The sequence below is a fragment of the Asparagus officinalis genome, chromosome 3, assembly GCF_001876935.1.
Source record: "Asparagus officinalis chromosome 3, Aspof.V1, whole genome shotgun sequence".
In the NCBI taxonomy this organism is placed as follows: Eukaryota; Viridiplantae; Streptophyta; class Magnoliopsida; order Asparagales; family Asparagaceae; genus Asparagus; species Asparagus officinalis.
In genome coordinates, this window is record NC_033796.1 from 87,713,371 (window position 1) to 87,734,955 (window position 21,585).

Below are 21,585 nucleotides of genomic sequence, written 5' to 3' on the forward strand. Positions count from 1 at the left end.
CCGGCGGCTCTTGCCCGTTGCTTGGACAACTGAGGTGAGTCGCATTTATGAGGGTGCAGACTGTTTTGACATCTGTCTGCTCACTTGTACTGTGGGCGGCTGTTCGGCGGGCCTGGAGTGCCGTGCCTTCTCTCTTCAGGTCAAGAGATGTTGGAAAGCATGTTCCTGGCACTCGAGTGGGTTTGGACAGCTCGCCGAACGCTGGCGGATTCGTCTTCTGACTCAGACAGCCGAGGTGAGTTGCATTTATGAATGCTCAGGTCGACTCGACACCTGTCCAGTCCTTCGCACTGTGAGCGGCCGCTTGACGGTCTTGGAGTACTGTGCCCTCTCTCTTTGGGTCGAGAGAGGAGGGAAAGCCCATCGCAGCACGTGGGGTAACAGACGTCTGGCCATATTGGCGGCCTTGGGGTTTGCGGGCGGATTCGACTTTGGACTCGGGCAGGCGAGTTGCGTGAAAGGCGAATTTCCACTATCCCAGTTGATCCTGGCTCGTGCAGGCGAGTTGGTCATTCAAGTGAATTTCTTGCAAGCTCACAGAGGTATTTTTTACCGTCTACAAGACCCCCTTCAAAGTTTTCAGACCTAAACCGGCTTGCGTGTGGTCTGGAATACTTTGAATGAAGAAGTCTTTTGCGAAGTAAGCGCGCTTGGTTTCTTTTAGGATTTTTAGCAAACCCTCAGCTATCAACGGGTTTGATGTGCCTTTACTGATTACCGTTTGAATCGGGCTAGCCATACTATTCCCCTCAGTATGATGAGTTGTCGAGTAGTTTCTCTTAGACTTGATGCTAAGATTTCTACTCTCAACCTTAGTCGTTCGAGGCGTGGTTTTAAGCGAGACCATCTCTTTGGCGTTTTAAAGCTTGGGACAGGTCATGTTATTTGTCGTTTATCTCCCAGAGCGAATGACTCGTTCAGGCGAAGTTAGGTTTTGGAGGTGAAATTCTATTCGACTTGCGGATTTGGGTCGAACTTTTCACGGGCGAAACCTTTCTTTTCGGGCAAAACTCGGTTCGGTGTGGGTGAGCCACGCGTCCGCTAGTGGGCTTCGTGCTTTCCAGCTAAGACGGCATGGTTCTGTCACGTCGCGTTCTGACGCAAGCTTCGTGCTCCCCGTTTAAATCGTGGCCGTGGTTTTCGAACCCAACCGTCAGATACAACCGTCGATTTTGGTTCAGGTTTGGGGTTTTTTGACCGACCCGTTTCCCGCCTCGACGTGGCACTTCGAAATGTCAGGGGGTAATCTGGACCGTTGATTTCGATCGTGGTCACGTTTCTCGTCCGCCAGTATTTCGCTTTTTGAGGGCGATCGTGGCCACGTTGGCAACTCCTCCATTAAATAGGCCGTTCCCTTTCTTTGAGAGTCACCGTGCTCAAGAATCTTGAAAGTTTTCCAAAGAGAGAGAGTTCCCGCTTAATCCCCTCAATGGCGCCGAAATCCAAGAAGTGTGTCGCGAAGGGAGGAGGTCTCGGGCGCTATTCCGACCGCCTCGCTGTCGGTGCACCCTTCCGCATACCTGAGACACACTCGGGTAAGTCTAGGGGTTCATCTAACGACTTCGCGTAGGTTATAGGTGTCGGGTCGGGCGGATGAGCCTCGTTTATCCTCCTTAGGTTCGATCATCTTTGGTAGCTTCCTCGATTTAGGGCAAAGTCTGCCCCTTTTTGGGCGGATTTTGTATTCGCTCATAGGGGATGATTTCCGCCTCTATAGGCGAAATTGACTTTTGTTGGGTGGAGGCGGATTCGTCCTTGATAGGTGAGTTCGACCTCTTCTCTGGTAAAGGGGGAGCGTTGTTTTCGCTTTCCAACAAGCGAATTCGCCCATTTTTACTGGATTGGCGGATTCATCCTTAGGGCGGATCCTATCCTGACTCTTGTGTTTCTTCTTGCAGTGACCTTTTCTGACGAAGCCCTTCCGAAGGGGGTGGCCATCGGTCTCGCCGGAGGCACAGGCTATACGGCGCCTCCTCGATTTCCTTCGTTGGATCCGATACCCTCATTCGCTGCTGATAAGCCCCACAGCTTGATGAAGAGGGTTACGGACGGTCATCCTTTGACATTACGTGAGTTGACGACCGATGCGACGCTGATAGACGATGCCAGGACAGAGTTGTCGAAGCCTCAGTTCTTCTTTGGCAATGCTATGACTGATCCTTCCGTCCTGCTACTCAAAGAGAGCAGGTGGTTCCGCACAGTGGAAGGGACTCACTATTACCTCCCCAGCATGCCGAGGGGGTTCTCGATTGTCGAGCTACGGTCTCTCGCGGTTCTCCGAGTGATGAACTGGGATTTGACTCCAACTCAGGACGGGGTCACTTGTGGCGTCTTTACAGGCTCCACGGCTGGGTATGGAGTGGAGAGTTCTTGTAAGCGCGTGATGGGTCTGCGCCCTGAGGAGAGACGACGGCGGTCGCAGAGACTTTCTGTCATCGCTTCTTCCGAGTTGGCGGGAGATTTCCCCCAAAAGACTTCAGAGCCCCTGGGTGGGTATATTCTGCGCCTGGCAGTGACACTTGGTGGTCCAAGATTACTGACCACGTCCTGGCTGAGAATTCTGACCTTGAGAATTCGGAGCTGTGGATCACAAGGGGAAGAAGAAGAGGACTCCGGGGATCAGCCACAAGAATTGGGCTGACTATCTGTTCCCAGAGAATGATGTCAAAGGGCAGCCTGCTCTCCCACTAGGTGGGTGTGACCAGGCTGAGGTGGAAAGGAGGATGGCTGAAGAGGAAGCCACAATAGTTCTTGAACGTGACGAGGGAGGATTCAAATCCGGAACGGTCCTCCACTCGTTTCACCACCAGGCGAAGTCTCCTATATCTGGGAAGGCCTTGCTTGCAGGGTATCTCATGTTGTGGCTCAAGAGGTGCGTAATCCCCACTCACTCTTTTGAGGCTATTCCCGTAGAGGTCGTGTATCCTGCGGTTTGTTTAGCCCACGGGAAGTCCTATTCCCTGGTATCGGCAATGATAGCGTGTATCCACCGGGGGCTCCGTACCTTGACGGCCCAATTCTGTCGCGTGTCAACTATCGATGAGGGGGACGGAGAGGTCATCAAGACTCCCAATCCTAGGGTGGGGTTGCCCTACACCTACTTGATGGCGTGGTTTGTATACTACTGTGAATGTTTGATGAGCGCCCCCGCGACTCTTCAAGGAGACAGGTTTGTTCCGTTCCTTGAGCATTTGGGGAGGTGTTCTTGGAAGTGTAGAGACATTCCCGATGCACGGAAGACGCTCTCCCACTTTGTCCACTACAATTTTCGTCGTTTCTTCCCCTACTTCAGCGGAGGAAGATACAGCGAGTCTCTTAGGGATGCGCCGACGGCGGACCATCACACGGCTCTTCCTCGTGGCGCTTTCCGATGGTTAGTAAACATTCGGCCAGGGTATCACATCCTACGCACGGGTTCTGTGTGTTACCTCGAGCCGTATATCCCTTGCAGGTTCGCCCGCAAGTTCGGGTATGACCAACTGTATGTGGGCAATGCCAATCCCCATCTGCACTTCGAAGGAGGGCTAGTGGATGGAGCTCGGGGATGGTTCTGGACTCATGCTGGTGGTACCCATGCCCACTTTGAGCTACCCACGAAGGATCGTGATTTGCATCACACTCTCCTGTACTGCCGGTGGTATCGGGGTGCTAGCGCTAATCCCGAAGGCTTCTGGTTTCAGGTTTCGTGTTTGGCGGAACAAGGGCGTCCCCCCACAAGGCCTCTCCATTCTTCGAGATGGAGGGGTCGCCAAACTGTTAATGAGTGGCTTCTGGAGGACCCAGGTAAGGACGTTGAGGGCGGCGACGCGGGTCTAGACGAATCTGAGGTGCCTGAGACCTGAGTTCCTTCTCCTGGTCTTTCGTTGGACCCCCAGGGTGAGCGAGGAGAATCTGAGGAGTTAGCCCGGGCGGGCGAGAGGCTGGAGCGAGCCCGGAGCGCGATAGCGGGGCGGATGGGAATGCCCCTTCTATCTCCGAGTAGTTCGCTGCTCTCTAAGCGGCAGCGGGAGATGATGGCGGAGGGTTCCAGAGTGGAAGCGGCTAAGAAGACCCGTCGCGAGGAAACTATGGAGGCCGCCAGAGCGGCGGAGGGTCAGGATGATGATGCCTCTGGGGCTGGAGCTGTTCGGTCTACCTCTTCTGCCGAAAGGATACTCCCCCTCCACCTGGTGTGGGACCACAGGCGGGGGTCTCAACGACCCCTACGCCCGCACTCAGAGGTAATGATTTTTAGTACTCCCGAGCACAAAGCCGGATCTTGTATCTTCTGACATCAGTGTCTAATCTGAGCAGGTGCAGCTGAGAGAGTGATCTCTATCCCTTCGGACGAAGAGGAGGAGATCGGATATGGAAAAGAGACTGGCGATTCAGGTAAGCCTAGGCTTAGATGTTGTTGATCTTCCTGAGCCGAAGGGGCATTTGTCAATCTCTTCTTTTGTATCCGCAGCCAGCCCTTCTCATGGAGCTACAGGCAAGGAGGATCCCCCTTCTTGGGGGGGTCATTCAGGCAGAGAAATAGGCGAATCGGAAGCGGATGATGACGTCTCGATTCATGAGGCGCTGTCTGGCGAGGAAGAGGCGTTGGCTCCTGAGGATAGGTCCGCCCAACAAGAGGAAACCTCCATTCCCGCAGGGGCACTGATTGGTGGGGAACCCTTATCGCAAGAGCTTTCAACCCAGAGGAGGACTCCCACTCGGTTGGTGGCTGCTCCTTCCTCTGTAGTGGTTAGCGACGCCACGACTGCTACCCCGATGGCATCGGTGGCCTTACCGACTTCGACGTCGCCCACCCCCATTTCCGTGGTTATGACCACCAGCACTTCAATTGTAACCTCGTCTGTGGCGGAGGGGGCTGCCCTTTCTCCCTTGGAACGTTTGCGGAAGAGGAGCACAGCATGAGCCTTGGTTTACTTTGAAGACACCTTGGCTGACTGCATCAGACTCGTCCTGGATGATAATTGTCCTTTCGAGGAGTTCAAGGAGGACCTTGATCAAAACATTTTCTTCTTGATCAAGAGGCTCGGCGCCACCGCGGCGAAGCCGTACTTTTCCCGTTTGAAAGAAGCGGAAGAGGCTGCTCAGCGGTTGCTCACCCTTCGTGTGCAGAGTTCCACAATTGTCGATCTTGCCTCCGACAAAGTCCGAGCAGCAGTGGAAGACTGCGATCGCCGCCTGAACGAGACTATTTCGCTGGAGACAAAGTTGGCCGTAGAATTGGAGCAGGCCAAGGCTGAGGATGCACGGGTGGATCTTGAGCAGCAGACAGCCGATAACCGTCTTTCTCGCATATCCTTCGAGATAGAGGAATTGAAACGGGTTATAGCTGATGCACAGGCCTCTTTGGTCACTCGAGAGAAGGCTCGCGAGCAAACGGCGAAGGAGTTGGAGGACATTGAGTCTCGTCGGCAATTGGTCGCTGATTCCGTCGAGGAGAAGGATCGAGCTCTCAAGGAAGCCAAAGATACCGTTCAGGACTTGGTCTCGCGCACCGAGGAGGATATTCGCCGAGAGATCCTGAAGAGACTTGAACTTCGCCTAGCCGGCGAAATTCGTGAGGCAGAACTGTAGTTGAAAACCTTGTAATTTGCCTTTAATTTGCCGTTGTAATAGGATTTCTTTATGAAATGAAATTATCTTTCCGTTCTTGGTCACTATTACTTCTGTGCATGCTCCATTTAACATGTGTTAACTAGAGTGTTAGTTGTGAGAGGTTGTTTTCAGCTGTTGGTGAATTTCGGCCGTAAGCTTGTCTCCTCTGCGAGCGGATTTCATCCGCAGGCGGATTTGGAATTGACTCAAGCTCCAGAAGGGCAATCAGTTTTGACCCGCGGGAATCTCAGCGGCGAATTCGCCATCAGATAGGCTCCGCTTTCGGTGGGCCACGTATCGGTTTGTGCTTACGTCAGCCAAGAAGACGTGGGCACGTCGCTTCGCATTGAATGCGGCGTAGTAGGGGTCTTCGTCCATCGGGCCCGATTCGGGCCGTTGTTGAAGATCGTGGTCATGAACCGTCGGATCTTGTTTGTCCAGGTAAGATCCGATTTGTTTGGCCTTACCTTTCAACTGTTTTGGCCTTGAACGGTCCAATCGAGTATTGAGCAACCATCCAGGATTCCTAGGGTATTTAACGCCCTTATCCTCTGTTAAGAGGATCTACAGCTTTTTCATTGTCTTCCTCCAGAGTAAACCCAAATTTCCCCTTCCTCATACCCCCAATGGCGCCGAAGGTGAAGAGGGTCGCTTCTAAGAAAAGGAAAGAACCATCTTCTTCGGGCACTGCTGAGGCTGCCGCGGCCAAAAGTACCTTTTTGTCCTGACTCTCGCGTGGGTTGAACAAGTATTCTTCCCTTGACTCCTCTCCGTGTTGTTGTTGTGTTTTACATATCGAGGGGAGGCGCCGACTGCCGAGGAGTATGCGGCCGAGCCTATCCTGATTTCGGACGACGAATATAAAGGTCCTGCGAACCCTGTCGCCTCAGACTCTGCTCCCCAGCCGGGAGCTGAACCCTGCCTCGAGATTCCGCCCATTACAGCGCTCGCTCCGGGCCAAGAGCCTGCTCCCTCCGAGTCCTTGTCTTGGCAGGCTCGCGTCGAAGAGTTTGAGAACACCATGAGGCAGGTGATTTCCCTTATCGACCTTGGCATGGGCAGCTTCGACAGCTTCAGGCAGTCTCTCCTTGATCGCGTGGTTGATTTGCGGCGATCGGGCAAAAAATCGGCTCGCTACCCGCTGCATGCAGGAGCTCCGTCTTTTGGAGTCACGCATGATAGGGTTAGAGACCTTGCTACGGGAAGGTCCAGAAGCCGACATGGAGTCTTGCCTGGCTCATGTCAGGCGTCAGGAAGCCTGGGAGCAGGAGACCCGTTCCAGAGAAATAGCGGATTTGGAGTCCATCACCAACTTCTGGGTGGGTCAACAACATTCGCTGGAGGAACAAATTATCGACCTTAATCGCACTATGGCTCGCCTGAGGGCCGAATTGGGACAGGCGGAGGCGAACTTGAAGGGGCTCCAGTCCGACGTTCTAAGGGTCAGTAAGAACGCCGAGGCGGAAACTCAACGCCTCTTAGCCTTGCGCCAGGCAGACGCTGCCGCCAGGTCAAGCTCTGAAGCCCGGGTTCAGAAGGCTGCTAAAGACAAAGCTCGGGAAGACCACGCGAGCAAGGTGGCGGCGGCCAAAGAAGAGCTCTCCACTTTTAGCGCGTTCGACTGAGATTTCAGCCTTATGATTGTGTTAAGACATTTTGCTTATGACTCGTTTGTTTGTGAAGTCATAACTTTATTCAAATGTATTGTCTTAAAAAACTAGGTGCATGTTTTACTTCTTTGAACGTGATATTATAACTTTCACAATTGCAAAAACCATAACTTTGTTCAAATGTACTATCTAGAAGCATTCAATGAGGTTTGTGTTTGCTCATTGTGTGTACACTTTCTGATGCATCGCCCTTCAGTGTTTTGCCCTGTAATGGCCGGCAATCTTGCGTCACAGGCGAAGTTCCCCTTGTGACGACGAGCTTACTTTAAGGGCCAAGCTCTATTCTGGCGAGTTTACACCGTCGGCGAAGTTAGGGAGACGATGAGTTCGCTTAAATGACAAAACTCGGCTCCTGATAGGTTCACATTGTTCGCGGGAAAAATTGTTGCTTTCTTCATTGATGATTCCATTGTACACTCTTGTAATAGTCTATCGATTACAAAGATCCGGTCTTTTTATAAGATCCGGTTACAACGAAAATCAAATTGAAAAGAAATGAAAATTACAACTTTGTTTCCTTGTTTGTCGAACGAATCGCGAGCTCCTGTTTTGCGGTCGCTCGCTTTGTGGGTTCTTTGCCTGCGCCGGGGTTGTTTGCCGTGGACCACCGCGCGATCTAGATCCGGTCGGATCTACACAGTACAACGGGTATTATTTCACCAAGGAAATAATAGCCGGGGAGGATTGTTTCACCAAGGAAACAATCGTCCAAGTCTCGGGATCTAAGACTAAGCTTAGATCCGGAGTGTAGCAACGTAGATCTGAGATCCGGTCCTCTCGAACTCCTGCCTTATTTGGCGTTGATGATCGTCGAGCACCAGATCTGGATGTGCAAGTCCTCGAAGTCCCAAAGCTTGAATCTTGTTAAGTTCTGAGTCTCCAATCCAGCAGGGCTTCGCCTCTCCAAAATTTCCAACCTCCCAAATGAACCAAGGCCTAGCCTATTTATAGGCACTCAGATCTGTGCCTAGGCACAGATCTGGGCCGGCCACCTCAGGGTGGCTCGGCTCTGGGCCGAGCCACCTTGAGGTGGCTCGGCCAGATTGTTCGCGGGAAAATTCGTTGCTTTCTTTGTTATTGATTCCATTGTCATCTTGAGTTACAACTTTTTGAGTTACAAAAGATCCGGTCTTTTTATAAGATCCGGTTACAACGAAAATCAAATAAAAATAAACAAAGATTACAACTTTTCTCCTTTTGTGTCGAACGAATCGCGAGCTCCTGTTTTGCGGTCGCTCGCTTTGTGGGTTCTTTGCCTGCGCCGGGGTTGTTTGCCGTGGACCACCGCGAGATCTAGATCCGGTCGGATCTATGGTTTTCTGATTTTTAGCTCGTGCTTGTTGGTTGAACACAGAACTGACCCTCGAATGTCGGCATTGAGTCTTTATTTGAGACGCGTTGTCCGGCGTAGTGTTGTTGAGTTATCCTTAAGAATATTCTTAGAAAAATACTCTCCAGAAACTTCTCAACTAAACTTAGGGAACAGTTTATACTCATATACCTTATTAGAGTTTTTAAGAAGCAGATTAACCTCATGCACTGTTGGAGGATTGAGGAGCAGTTTATACTCATATACTCTTCGGAGTGTTAGTTCTTTCATTGCAACGCATTGATAGGCGTTGACCTAGGGTCACGCGTTGTCCGGCGTTGACCTTAGGGTTTTGAACGTCGTACGTTGAATTTTTGCTCGCAACGCGTTGACTGGCGTTGACCTAGGGTTACGCGTTGTCCGGCGTTGACCTTAGGGTTTCGAACGTCGTTGGATGCTCAAGTCACGAGACCAACTAATGGAGCTGATGCGTCAGTGACTCTCGTATTTATAGGATTTTTGGCAAACCCTCAGCCATTAACGGGTTTGATGAGCCTTTACCGACTACCGTTTGAGTCGGGCTAGCATGCGGATTGTTCAAGTCCGTTCCGCATGTGACGTTAAGCTAAAAGAGTTAACCCTTTTAGTGCTACGATATTGAATACGTAGACTTCGTCTTTCTCACGGGAATAGACTACCCGGCGACGCGTGTTAGGCGTTGACTTTAGGTTTTTTGGCTAACCCCCAGCCTTCAACGGGTTTGATTAGCCTTTACCGACTACCGTTTGAGTCGGGCTAGCATGCGGATTGTCTAAATCCGTTCCGCATGTAACGTTGTGCTAAGAGAGTGAATTCTCTGAGACTTTGTGCTATGATGTTGAATACATAGGCTTCGCCATTGTTACGGGAATAGGCTACCCGGCAACGTGTATTAGACGTTGACTTATCCCTACTTAGGCTTCGGGATGAGATACCCCAGAATCGAACTCTGGTGTCTTTTTCAATCGGTAAAAGACTAAACCGGCGACGCGTGTTAGGCGTCGGCATATCCTTTCTTAGGATTCAGGATGAAATTCCCCATGCGTGTAAGGCATGGATTTTGGTGTTATTAATAACAACCTACCACAATGTTGAATATGTGGACGGATGTTCTTTTCAACGGTTAAGAACTAACCGGCAGCGCGGGTTAGGCGCAGACTTATCCTTGCTTAGGTTTCAGGATAAAATACCCCAGAATCGAACTCAGGTGTCTTTTTGTGCGGAAAAAGGACTAAACCGGCGACACGTGTTAGGTGTCGACATATCCTTTCTTAGGATTCAGGATGACATTCCCCATGCGTGTAAGGCATGGATTTTGGTGTTATTAATAACAACCTGTCACAATGTTGAATATGTGGACGGATGTTCTTTTCAACGGTTAAGAACTAACCGGCAGCGCGGGTTAGGCGCAGACTTATCCTTGCTTAGGTTTCAGGATAGAATACCCCAGAATCGAACTCTGGTGTCTTTTTCAATCGGTAAAAGACTAAACCGGCGACACGTGTTAGGTGTCGACATATCCCTTCTTAGGATTCAGGATGACATTCCCCATGCGTGTAAGGCATGGATTTTGGTGTTATTAATAACAACCTGCCACAATGTTGAATATGTGAACGGGTGTTCTTTTTAAACGGTTAAGAACTGACCGGCAGCGCGTGTCAGGCGCAGACTTATCCTTGCTTAGGTTTCAGGATAGAATACCCCAGAATCGAACTCTGGTGTCTTTTTGTGCAGAAAAAAGACTAAACCGGCAGCGCGTGTTAGGCGCAGACTTATCCCTGCTTAGGATTCGGGATAAACTTCCTATACCTGTGAGGCACAGATTTTAGGATTTGAAAAAGGTGGCGTCTTCTCTTGGGGCAAAGACGAACCCGAAATGGGAGAGGAAGAATTTTATATTCTATCTCCCGACGATGAAGAAGAATTTTATATTCTATCTTCAGCTGCTGGAAAGGAGACTCGAGGTGGGATCTCCACCCCCAGAATCCGGAAAGGTGAAACTGAGAGTGGGATCTCCACTCCGAGAATCGAAAAGATTCGGATAACCCTAACTGTCGGAAGGTTTGATTACCGAACTAAAGATGAATTTCTCGTTTATCGAGAGTGAATTATGGTTTTGACCCTAACTGTAGGAAGGTTTGGCCAAACAGGAGTTTGAGGTGACCCTAACTGTAGGAAGGTTTGATCACTCGATTTGAAAGTGGACCTCTCGTTCATTGGAGGAATCGAGAGGGGATTTTGACTGTGGTCCTAACTGTAAGAAGGTTTGACCAAGTGGGTGTTTTGAGACAATCCTAACTGTAGGAAGGTTTGATCGCTCAATTTGTGGACCTCTCGTTCATTGGGGGAATCGAGAGGGGATTTTGACTGTGGTCCTAACTGTAAGAAGGTTTGACCAAGTGGGTGTTTTGAGACAATCCTAACTGTAGGAAGGTTTGATCGCTCAATTTGTGGACCTCTCGTTCATTGGGGGAATCGAGAGGGGATTTTGACTGTGGTCCTAACTGTAAGAAGGTTTGACCAAGTGGGTGTTTTGAGACAATCCTAACTGTAGGAAGGTTTGATCGCTCAATTTGTGGACCTCTCGTTCATTGGGGGAATCGAGAGGGGATTTTGACTGTGGTCCTAACTGTAAGAAGGTTTGACCAAGTGGGTACTTTACGTCCAGACTCTAACAGAGAGAGTGTTGAGTGCATAGACATGGTGAGAATGGGAGTTCTTATTCATTACATTGCTGTGGTTTTGGGAACTTCCCATTACATAAATCGTCCACCCCCAGTTTCCTCTGCGGAACTGGTTCGGACATTATTATCAGTTAACTAACCGGGTTATCCTTAAGAATATTAGCTTAATATTCTCCAGGAACTTCCCGTCAAAAGTGGGGAAACAGTTTAGACTCATATACCTATTGGAGTATCAGGGAGTAGTTTAACCTCTTATACCGGTCGGAGGATTGAGAAACAGTTTATACTCGTATACTCTTTGGAGTTTTAGGAAGCAGTTTATACTCTTATACCGGTCGGAGTTTTGCCATTCTCAATTGGCTTACCTCAGCGTTATGACGCCGGCTTCAACCAAGGTCTGAATGCTATTCTTGAGAGCAAAGCAATCCTTGGTGGGATGAACGACCCTCCTGTGGTATGCACAGTACTTTGGGTCCGTAGTGTTGTCAGCTTCCTCCTGATTTGTGATAGGTGGTAGCTTGATCTTGTTACCTTCAAGGAGGGATTCGAAGATGGCTGGAACGTCTTCGTCCTTGAAGGAATACTCTCTTTGGAGTCTCGGACCCGAAGTCTTTTGCTGCCTTCGGGATTGCTGTTGTGACGCTTGATTAGCACCACCAGTAGCTGCAGGTGTTTTGCCCTTACCACGAGAGGCGAAATTTGAGTCCAGCGGATTAACCGTCGGTTGGTTCCTCTCGGCCTTCTTCCTTCTAAGGAATCGCTCAGCCTGCTCCCCTCGGACCTTCAGATCCTTCCAAGTGTCAGACGGTGCTGTTCCCATTGCTTCCAACACGTCCAACGCAAGGTTGTTGTGGCAAGTTTGGAGGATGAATTCCTCTGTGATCGGGTCCCGGCAATTCATCGCCTTGTTCCGGAACCTTTTGACGAAGGTGTCGACTAACTCCCCGTCCTTCTGCTTCTCATCGAGCAATGATCCGATAGATATCTCGGTGTCGTCGTCGAAGAAGTTGGCCAGGAACTTGGTCTCCATGTCATCCCAGCTGTTCACGCTTCCTGGCTTGAGGCGGCGGTACCAATCGAAGGCGGCTCCGCGAAGAGTGCCGACGAATGACCGCACCATCAGAGGCTCATTGCCGGAAATAATACCCAGGTGCGATTTGAAATAAATCAAATGCTGAGTGGGGGAACCCTTCCCATCAAACGGCGTAAAGTTAATCAGACTAAACTTCGCCGGATAGGGGATCGATTCCCACTCTCTTGGGTATGGACAGGGAATGCCTGTTTTCTTCGTCTCTTGAGCGGAGATCAATGTGTTGATTTTGCTCTCGAGATCTTTGATCTTCAAGTCTTCACTTGTATCTTCGTTGGCATCCTCGTTACCACCCCCTGTATTGACAGGAGGGTTATTGGCATTGTGAGCTTCATCCCTTTCTGCGTGCTCCTTTTCCTGAACAATCGGGTTACGGCGGTTCGATTCACTTTGCTGGTTCCTGAATGCCTGGATTTGCTGCTCATGCATCTCTCTCATCTGCTGCATGGCCATCTCCATCTCGAATTTGAAACTTTCTTTCTGCTTAGCCAAAGCGTCTTCAAGCATCTTGGCCATTTCTTCCGCGCTTATCATAAATGACTCGCGGGGTTGTCCTTCGCTGGACACTGTATTGTCCGATGCGACAGCAGAGCAGGAATCCGATTCTTCATCTTCCGAAGGCAATCTTGTCCGAACCCTACCATAAGTTCCTCGTGCGATGGCTCCGGACTGCAGACGGGTTACACGCCGGGACGCTTCCAGAAACGATTTGAGATCAATCTGTGTCGATGTCTCTTTGCTGGTCATGTTGGCGGTGACCCTCGGAAATTCTCCGTCTTTAACCGCCGTTCTTCTTTGTCGGAAACGCCTATGCCTTGGTTTTGGCGTTTCGGTATTAAGCCTTTCGAACACTGAGATTCTCTCTGGGACTACCTTGATGCAGTTGCACTCAGACAGTACCGCCCGAATGAGCTTTGAACAAGGGCACTGAGTTTCTAGCCTTTGAGAACTTCTCTTTCTGGCTTTGTTCGTACCCCCAGCACGATAGTACAGCTCGTCCGTTTGAAAGTCAGAGCAACCTATCGTGTGTTGGCACGATTTCTCAGGTATAACGTAATCATCATCAGATGATAACGTTTCCTTCTGAGGGAGAATTGCCTTCCTTGGACTTTCAAGAGTCACGCGCCTTGAGACATGCCTTTTTGGGCGTGAATTCTCAGCGGGCTCCTGAACTTCAATGCGCAAAGTAGTGCGCTTGGGTGCCATGATTTCTCTGTCACGTTGAGGGTTGCGGCGACCCCCAGCGTGTTGATTCGTTCGGGGCTTTCTTAGTGGGCCCAAACGTTCTTGGATCGGAGCTTTGCTTCGCTCCTCGGGAAGTGGACCGAGGCGCTCCAAGACTGACTTTCTCCTTCGGGAGGATTCTGCATGATCTCCCGGAGTAGCTATGGGAATTCTCAGCGACTTAGCTTGGTCCGCCGGAGGTTGAATTTTGGTTAGAGGCTGCAAAGATTGCTCCTTAGCCTGAATTGCCGCTTCAGACTTTGGCCTCCAAACTTTGCGAGTTGGTGGCGGCTTCTTGGCTACCTCTTTCTGCAGCTTTCTACGGGCTTCTTTGGCTTGAGCCCGTGCCTGCGCTGATAGTGCGCGGCGTTTGCGGATGCGTTCTTCCAGCGTCGAACGATTCCGTTTGACACGGATCCATTCCATTGTTGGCGGCTTGGAAGAGGTGCCGTTCATCTGTTGTTGGGGCTGTTTGCCTCTTTCGTTCTTCAGATCCGCGTTGTAGCGGATTCCGTCGGTGGACTCCATCGCTTTGGCGAATTGTTTGGCCAAGCGTTGGCGTTGCCTTTGGCGGGCTCTCTTTGAGAGAGTCACCGCTCCTTTGGTGACGGAGGAATTGGTTGGAACCAGCTTGATCTGGTTGGAGGTTGGTGGAGCCTCACCCGACGCAACTTTGGCGTCAATCAGGATGAGCTCGTCGTTGGTAGCTTCAACTTCTTCGTACCAACGCACCTTTCTGCTGGAAGAGAACTTGGACTTCTTAGACTTGCGAGGGGAGGTAGATCCGGATGAGGATGAAAGGTACTCCTCGAACTTTTGTTGGTCGAACTCATACTCGACCTCCTCCTCGACCGGGATCGAGATCCGCGGCTGCGACGCAACGATCTCGGCAGCGAGATCGTTGGCTCCCACTGTGGTCGCCAGATTGTTCGCGGGAAAAATTGTTGCTTTCTTCATTGATGATTCCATTGTACACTCTTGTAATAGTCTATCGATTACAAAGATCCGGTCTTTTTATAAGATCCGGTTACAACGAAAATCAAATTGAAAAGAAATGAAAATTATAACTTTGTTTCCTTGTTTGTCTAACGAATCGCGAGCTCCTTTTTTGCAGTCGCTCGCTTTGTGGGTTCTTTGCCTGTGCCAGGGTTGTTTGCCGTGGACCACCGCGCGATCTAGATCCGGTCGGATCTACGCAGTACAACGGGTATTTGCGGCGACCCCCAGCGTGTTGATTCGTTCGGGGCTTTCTTAGTGGGCCCAAACGTTCTTGGATCGGAGTTTTGCTTCGCTCCTCGGGAAGTTGACCGAGGCGCTCCAAGACTGACTTTCTCCTTCGGGAGGATTCTGCATGATCTCCCGGAGTAGCTATGGGAATTCTCGGCGGCTTAGCTTGGTTCGCCGAAGGTTGAACTTTGGTTGGAGGCTGCAAAGGTTGCTCCTTAGCCTGAATTGCCGCTTCAGACTTTGGCCTCCAAACTTTGCGAGTTGGTGGCAGCTTCTTGGCTACCTCTCTTTGCAACTTTCTACGGGCTTCTTCAGCTTGAACCCGTGCCTGCGCTGATAGTGCGCGGCGCTTGCGAATGCGCTCCTCCAGCGTCGATCGGTTCCGTTTGACACGGATCCATTCCATTATTGGCGGCTTGGAAGAGGCGCCGTTCATCTGTTGTTGAGGCTGTTTGCCTCTCTTGTTCTTCAGATCCACGTTGTAGCGGACTCCGTCGGTGGACTCCATCGCCTTTGCGAATCGTTTCGCAAGGCGTTGACGTTGCCTTTGGCGGGCTCTCTTCGAGAGAGTCACCACGCCCCCTGCGGCAGAAGGGTTGGCCAGAGCAGATCTGACCTGGTTGGAAACTGGAGGAATCTCACCCGATGCGACTTTGGCATCAAACGGGGCGAGATCTTCGTTGGTGGCTTCGACTTCTTCATACCAACGAACCTTTCTCCCCTCCTCGAACTTGGTCTGATCGACCTCGTATTCGACCTCCTCCACGACTGGGATCAAGATCCGCGGCTGCGACGCTCCGATCTCGGCAGCGAGATCGGTGGCTCCCACTGTGGTCGCCAGATTGTTCGCGGGAAAATTCGTTGCTTTCTTCATTAATGATTCCATTGTACACTCTTGTAACAGTTTATCGATTACAAAGATCCGGTCTTTTTATAAGATCCGGTTACAACGAAAATCAAATAAAAAGAAATGAAAAATTACAACTTTGTTTCCTTGTTTGTCGAACGAATCACGAGCTCCTGTTTTGCGGTCGCTCGCTTTGTGGGTTCTTTGCCTGCGCCGGGGTTGTTTGCCGTGGACCACCGCGCGATCTAGATCCGGTCGGATCTACGCAGTACAACGGGTATTATTTCACCAAGGAAATAATAGCCGGGGAGGATTGTTTCACCAAGGAAACAATCGTCCAAGTCTCGGGATCTAAGACCAAGCTTAGATCCGGAGTGTAGCAACGTAGATCTGAGATCCGATCCTCTCGAACACCTGCCTTATTTGACGTTGATGATCGCCGAGCACCAGATCTGGATGAGCAAGTCCTTGATGTCCCAAAGTTGAGATCTTTTTTAGATCTGAGTCTCCAATCCTGCAGGGCTTCGCCTCCTCCAAAATCCAACCCCTTGAAATGAAGAACCCCTTGGCCTATTTATAGGCTCCCTTCTACTGGTTCGGCCGCGAAATGACAAACTGTCGCCCACCTGCTGGCGTGGCGCCGAAATGACAACTTCGCGCACCTCTGCGGTGGCCCCGCGAGCAATGACAACTGGCGGCCACCTCTGCGTGGCCGCGAAATGACAACTGTCGGCCACCTCTGGCGTGTGTGCGCTTTTTGCCTATTCTTTTCCGCCTCGTGATTCGTGTTGATTAGAATCCCGATTTGCGCCAGTAAATCTGATTCCTTGATTGGCAGTAATCTCCGGATTCCTGATTAGGCAGTAAATCTGATTGCCTTTTGGGGCAGGTAAATCTGGATCGCTGATTAGGCAGTAAATCTGATTCCTTGATTTGGCAGTAAATTGATCCTGATTAGCGCCTAGTAAATCCGATTCCTGATTTGGCAGTAATCTGGATTCCTGGATTAGGCAGTAAATCGATTCCTGATTTGGCAGTAAATTGGATTTCACTGATAGGCAGTAAATCTGATCTTTTTAGAGCAACTGGGATCCTGTTAGGCATTAAATCTGCTCCTGATTACAATCTGATTCTATTGGCCAGTAAATCTGGATCCTGGATTCAGCAGGTAACTGATTCCGATTGATAACTCTGGAGCTTTGCAGAATGCAGCGTTGATAAATCTGGATCCTGATTAGGCCAGTTAAACCGCTTCTGTAGTTCGAGTCCGAAACTGATCTTGACTTCGCATTCTGTTGATTCGTCCAGAGTTTGTCCTGTGGTTGGATCACTCGTTGACTCTTTACAACACTTGGCTTATTCCCCAAATGCGAACGAATGATCCGCTTCGCTTGCGTGCGATTCGTCGCCATCTCGCGCCTCCGTTGGTTGCGTCCGGTTATCGTTGCCGAGCTGTGCTAAGCGGACCTTAAGCAATTTATTGCCTACAGCTGACAACAACTACGGACCAAAGTACTAGTGACATACCACAGGAGGATCCTTCATCCCACCAAGGATTGCTTTGCTCTCAAGAACGTAGCATTCAGACCTTGGTTGAAGCCTGGCTTCATACGCTAACGTAAGCCAAATAAGAACGCGCCCAATTACTGCCGAAAAGTTATACGCAGTATAAACTGCTCCTTAACACTCCGAAAAGTATACGAGTATAAACTGGTTTCTTAATACTCCAATAAGGTATGACGAGTATAAACTTTCCCTATTGTTGGCTTTGAGAAGTTCCTGGCGAGGAATATTTTTCATTCTTAAGGATAACTTAACAACACTACCGCCGCGACAACCGGCCGTCGCAAATAAAGACTCAACGCCGGACAGTCCGAGGCGTCAGTTCTGTGTTCAACCAACAAGACGAGCTAAAAAATCAAGAAAACCAGGATTCGACTTCAAGTTCAGAATTTCGACAACGGTCAGACAATAAATGCAGCACCGGAACTCTTGCAGACATTCGACAAAGCACCGAATAGCCTGGGAAGATTGAAGGAATCAAGACGGAAGTCATTCAGGTCCCATTACACCGACTGAAGGTTGGGGGACAATCATATCAAAGATTCCAGACTCTTCTATAAAAGAACGAGACTGAATACTATTTGGAGGGGTTCTGTAGGCATATAAAATTGCTTATAGGTCCCTTAGCTCAGCTCGGCACGAACCCGACAAACACGAGGCGACGAGATCGACGAATCGCATCGCAAGCAACGGAATACATCCATTCCGTCGCAGGATCAAGCCAAGTTCGGAAGAGTCAACGAGTCATCCAACCGAGAGCGGACTCGAACGAATCACGATCGAATCAAGAATCAGTTCGGACTCAGATCCAGAAGTAGATTTACTGCCTAATCAGATCCGGACTTACTGCCAAATCTGGAATCAAGTCAACGAGCCGTTTCCAGGTCAATCAACCACACAACAGAAACACAACCGAATCAAGTCCAGATCAACAACGAAACACAGAACCGGACACGGAAAATGACGGAACGAAAAACACCCAGAGGGGCTCGGCGAAACCGAGCCATCTCAAGGGTGGCTCGGCCCTGGCCGAGCCACCCTGAGGTGGCTCGGCCTTGCCGAGCCACCCTGGGTGGCTCTGCCAGCCGAGCCACCCGCCTGGGTGCCGAGCCACCTATAGGTGGCTCGGTGGCCGCCGAGCCACTTGTGGCCGGCCACCCTGTGCCCAAGGCACAGTGAGGGTAGCCTATAAATAGGCCACCCCCTTGTTCATTTGAGAAGGTTGGAAATTTTGGAGAGAGGCGAAGCCCTGCTGGATTGGAGACTCGGAACTTAAAAAAGATTGAAACTTTGGGACTTCGGGGACTCACTCCTTCAGATCTGGTGCTCGGCGATCATCAACGTCATATAAGGCAGGTGTTCGAGAGGATCAGATCTCAGATCTACGCAGGCATACTCCGGATCTAAGCTTGGTCTTAGATCCCGAGACTTGGACGATTGTTTCCTTGGTGAAACAATCCTCCCCGGCTATTATTTCCTTGGTGAAATAATACCCGTTGTACTGCGTAGATCCGACCGGATCTAGATCTCGCGGTGGTCCACGGCAAACAACCCCGGCGCAGGCAAAGAACCCACAAAGCGAGCGACCGCAAAACAGGAGCTCGCGATTCGTTCGACATACCGGCAAACAACCCCGGCGCAGGCAAAGAACCCACCAAAGCGAGCGACTGCAAAACAGGAGCTCGCGATTCGTTCGATATAAAAGGAGAAAAGTTGTAATCTTTGTTTATTTTTATTTGATTTTCGTTGTAACCGGATCTTATAAAAAGACCGGATCTTTTGTAACTCAAAAAGTTGTAACTCAAGATGACAATGGAATCAATAACAAAGAAAGCTACGATTTTCCCCGCGAACAACCTCCTTAGGGTAAAACCAAGGCAAAACGACTCCTTCTCATTCACTGATGTTTACTATAAATAGGGGTAGAGAGTGAGGGGTTAGAGGTGTGAAATTTTTTTTAACTCCATTTGGAGAGGAGGACTACTCTTAATTGAGAAGGCCTTCCAAAAATTATAACTTTAGTTGCAATTAATAATAATAATTTTTCTCCACTTTAAATTTGTTCTTTCTCCTCTTGTTGAATGATGAGGATGGAGATGAAGAGAAATTTGAAGGTTTACATTTTTTTCTCTTTTATTTCTTTTTAGTAATTTCTTTATTATTGCTTATTAGTTAGAATTAAATTCATGCTTGTAGTGTAGATTTATTTTCTTATCTTTTTATTTCTTTTTGCACTTTAATTTGTAGAGTAGATTTATTTTCTTGCATTTATTTTTTGTAATATATTTTAGTTTAGATTTTAATTCTTTGTAGTTAGATTTATTTCTTGTTCATAGTTTAGCTTTTTATTTTTTTAATTTTGTAATTAGTTCTTTTTCTTCTTGCTTTTATTTCTTAAGATGTGAAATTAATTCTTGTAGGAATCTTAGAATTGTATGATGCTAATCTAATTTCCTTTATATTATGCAAATTATTCTCTTTCACTTAAAATGTTCATGTTTAGGATAATCAACTAGAAAACTAATCGGTAGAAGAAGAATTTGATAATCTATGCTTATCTTAAATGGTTTGATAGGTTATGAATTCTAGGATTACTATCTTGTTGTTGTTCTTATCATAAATAGTAATTTTAATTTATATGATAATTTGATAGGTTATACTTTCCTTAAATGGTTTGATAGTCTATGCTTAATAAATCTAAGTTAAAATATGATAAAAAGAGAATAGTTTGTATTTTGTAATTGAGATTAGCTAGTGGATTAAATACTAGATTTCTCATACCTTAAATTGAATCCTCCATCTTAACTTTCTTGAATTCTTTTTATTTTTTGATTTTATTCATTCTTCTTTCTTGCCTTGTGATTTTATTTATTCTTTAATTCTTTCCCCTCTCCTCTAAAAATTCAATTTATTGTCTCTTGCATATATTCACAATAATCACTTATCACAATCACACTTATTCTTTAATCTATTTTGTCACGCACACAATATAAGAACCTATTCTAATAATCTCTTAAAATCACCTTCCTCGTGGGATCAATAACTTTTATACTATAACTTGATCAATTGTGCACTTGCAATTTTGATACATAATTATGCCACATCAAGTTTTTGGTGCCGTTGCCGGGGAATGTGCTAAAATAGAATTTTATTATTTTGGTTCTTTAACTTGTGTGTTTTCTTGTGAAGGAACCGCTTGAGGCTTGAAAATCTTGGATTGAAGATCAATAATTTGAAGAATTGCTTTCGGGTAAGTCCTCTTTCTAGTTTTCAATTCCACCCTCTTTAGCTAGCTTCACAATTAGAGACAATTAGGATTTTAAAAAAAAAGATTTTATTTTTGTTGATCATAATAAAATCCACCTTTCACTTGGACATTAACTAACAAGATAATAAATTCAAACAAGAGTTCTCTTCTCACATTTGATTGTTATTGACCATAATTAAAAAAATATAAAGATTTTCTTTTTATCATCCTTTTTAGTCGCTTTTAATTTCTAGGGTTGCATTTCATATAGTGTAGGAATTCACCAAAGTGATTGTAGCACTTGATTTGACACACACTTAAAATATTCTTAATGGCAAAACCCATAATCAAGATAAGGTAAGGGATTTCATCACCCTTTCCTTAGCCCACAAATCACTAATTCCTCACTTCACAAACCAAAGCCTTCTAAAACTCATTAGACGTTGGCCCCTAAGGATTCGAGCTCAATAAGGAACAAGAAATCCTTAAGTGAACCGGTTTAAGTTTTATCAGAATAGTTGGTGTCTAAGGCAAGGTTTAGGGGTTACGTAAAGCGCTCCGTAAGGAAAGATGTACTTAATTGATCTTTGATCACCGTCTAGTACTATCCTTACCTGGATAACTACCTGGTAAAACTTTAACATTTTCACTGTAAGAGTTTTTGGTTAGGAGCTGGTCTAGTTGAGTTAGGCTAAAGCCCTAGATTAGAGTTGCTTGAAAAGTGATTGTTTTGATTTGTTAGGATTTTTTTTCTTTTTCTTATATTTTCATATATAAAAAAAACTAATTTTTTTTCTTTCCTTAAAAAGAAAAAAAAATTGTTTTGGTGTATGCAAACTTGGGTTCGGGATAATTCTCATCGTTTAATCCGTATTGAACCAATTCAAGAAATAGCAAATCAACCCGTTCTTCAGGATATGTGTTACCCCACCAGAAATGCAATTCCATCTTGTATAAGACTCCCCGAAGTAAATGGAGAAAATTTCGAGCTTAGAGCGTATTACATAAACATGCTTCCCAAATTCCTAGGTAATGAAACAGAAGATGCATATATTTTTATCTCGGAATTTGAGGAAGTGTGTATTATGATTAAAAT